Source organism: Mus caroli, chromosome 7 (assembly GCF_900094665.2).
Source record: "Mus caroli chromosome 7, CAROLI_EIJ_v1.1, whole genome shotgun sequence".
Taxonomy (NCBI): domain Eukaryota; kingdom Metazoa; phylum Chordata; class Mammalia; order Rodentia; family Muridae; genus Mus; species Mus caroli.
In genome coordinates, this window is record NC_034576.1 from 116,970,049 (window position 1) to 116,972,603 (window position 2,555).

The following is a 2,555-nucleotide window of genomic DNA, read 5'->3' on the forward strand; positions in this document are numbered from 1 at the left end:
ACTGAGCCTCCTCTCCCTGCACATGTAATGTAAGCAAAGCTCCTGCCAGGGCCCCGGGTGGTGGAGAACTGTCTTTTCTTGGCAACCTACTAAGGTAGAGACTTTTCAGACCCTGGGGATTCATGGCAGAATGGAAGGCATCGAATGGAATGAACCAGTAGCTTCCTTTTGGTCTAAAAATGTAGCATTCCAGAGCTTTGGGGCCTGGACCAGACTTCTGTGGACTTAGCCATCTGACACAGAGCCCAGGGGTGAGGGTGAGGTGGCGGGGTTTCTCATCAACACCCCCTGTCATTTTTGGCAAGTCTGTGATTTGGAGGGTGACTTAAGTGGGTAACTGAGTTTCCAAAGGGAAGCACCTGCAGTGGACAAACCCAGTCTCATTCCTGGGGCTGTTCAGCGAGGCCGTCCCCTCCTCAGGGATATAAATTGGGCCCAAATCTCTCCTTGTTTTCTTTCAGCTCCAGAAAACCTATCGTGGCAGCATAGTCCCTTTCCCACTCCAGATGTTGGCATGTAGGACACATGTGGGCGCCCTCGCCTGGCCGGCTCTGGAGCCTCCGGGTGATGGCCCAGCCCAGGGGTGAGCCGGGTCTCTAATTAGACCCGACCACGTTCTCATTCCAGAGCTCCCACAGATGATAGCGCGCGGTCTCCACCGTGGCCAGGGGCTCCGAAATAGCCCTCACGTCTCGGCGGAGCCTTGCAGGCCACTGTGCCTGGCGCGGGACAGAGGTTTGGCTGGGTGCGCGCCGCCGCCAGGGAAGAGCCTGGGATTGGGGGTGGGGGAAGCGGCGGGGGCCGACGGCAGTGCAGTCCCCAGCGCCCCCGCGGTCACTTTGCTCCTAGCCTCTGGAGTTCCAGCTGCTGTGAGCTGCTACCCATCACTGGACTCTGCACACACTGCTTTTTGCCTTGTAAAATCAGAGTAAGTAAGCAGAGGGGATGGCTAGCTCCTTTGGCTGGATCCAGGGCCTGGGGCTGGAGCTGCTAGCATGTTGTGACTTCTAGGATAGCAGGTGTGATTGTGTCAGTGTAAGAGTTTGTGAGTAGGAGTGAGTGTCAGTGGGAGGGAGTGTGTCGAGTATGGGATGTCATCGTGTGGAATTTTCTACCATGTGCACACACACACACACACACACACGTGTGTGTGTGTCTCCTGAAGCATGCCCACAGGTGTGGCACACAGGTGGGTCTAATTACGACAGTGGAAATGAAGGGGCCTCCAGGGATAGAACCTGCCAGAACCCTGCAGGATGAAGGTTGAAAGTGAGAGACAGGTAACAGGTAGAGGGTAGTGATAGCAATAGATATCTGAACTTTCACTTTCTGGGGTGACCTGACTTGTCCCCAGCTGTTGTCCTCACCTGGGGTGTCTTGCTTGTAGGTCACGAAGCTTTGGTTTCTCAGGGCTTTGGGCCACACTGGAGCTCAAAGCTCTAGTCCAGTATCAGAGTGAATGGGATTCTGACTGATACACTTCACAGATCCAGGGAAGGAACTCCACTTTCATAACCAGAGAGAGGCATGGGGACAGGGGACACTCATTCATACACACACACACAGTGCAGCCACACTCCACACAGATTGTACACCCATGACAAATGGCATGTATGAAATATGCACTCATGTGGTAAATGCATATGCAAACCCACACAGCCTGGAATTGACCTTGGCATCACCTCTAACCCCACCCCCCTTTTGCTTCTTGTACTCTTCATTGGTCGTCTCTGAAAAATGGTTTCAGAAACCTGGTCTTAGTAGGGGAATACTTTCCAATTGAGGGTTTGGTGGGGTGGGTGGGGGGCAACGGCTGGGGGTGGTATACTGAGTGGGACTGGACCTACTGCTTTTGGGCTTCAGTCACCTTGCCCTAGTTAGCTGCTGAGGGACAGACTTTTCAACACCCCTCCTTCACCTTCAGCAGTAACATGGAGATCACTGGGGACACTAATAACAGTGCATGGAACACTGAGTGTCTCCAAGTGCCAGGGCTGGTACTCACCTTTACGGTTACGATCTCATTATGACTTTAAATCTCTTCTGCCCTAGGCATCCTCCTCTCCATGGGTTCCTGTGATGTGTCCATGTTCATTGTGCTTCTTTGGTTGGGAAGTTGGAGACGACAGTGTTTGTGAGGTGGCCTAAAGGCTGTCCTCCTAGTCTGTTGAAATGGGAAATGACCCAGGTTCAATTGATCCACTAGTGTGTCTTTCCTTTGGTCCAGTCCTAGACCCAATCCTGGGCTGGCTGTGAGGAGCTTAGCAGGCTTACTGTCGAGAGAAGGAAGTATTTTCCCTTTGAAGTCTGGTTTCCTGGTACTTCACTCTGCTCCATTCTACCAAGTTAAGAAGAGTCATCTCTTGAGTTTGATTTCTACTTTAATAACTTTGTAGATTGCATTTCTTTAATTGTAAACTCCCTTATTTTTTATAGATGAAATGAGAATTAAAAAAAAAAAAAAGGAGCCGGGCGTGGTGGCGCACGCCTTTAATCCCAGCACTCGGGAGGCAGAGGCAGGCGGAATTCTGAGTTCGAGGCCAGCCTGGGCTACA

The 2,555-nt window shown here is 52.0% G+C and overlaps 1 protein-coding gene across 1 annotated transcript in view; it reads left to right on the top strand.

Annotated features, from left to right (window-relative positions):
- The first annotated feature begins 613 nt into the window (after positions 1 to 613).
- Positions 614 to 2,555, top strand: part of Insc (INSC spindle orientation adaptor protein) — a 108,525-nt gene continuing 106,583 nt past the window's right edge. Inside the window, exon 1 of the mRNA XM_021166905.2 lies at positions 614 to 928. The gene's annotated coding sequence lies outside the window, so the exon portion shown is untranslated. The remainder of the gene's footprint in view (positions 929 to 2,555) is intronic.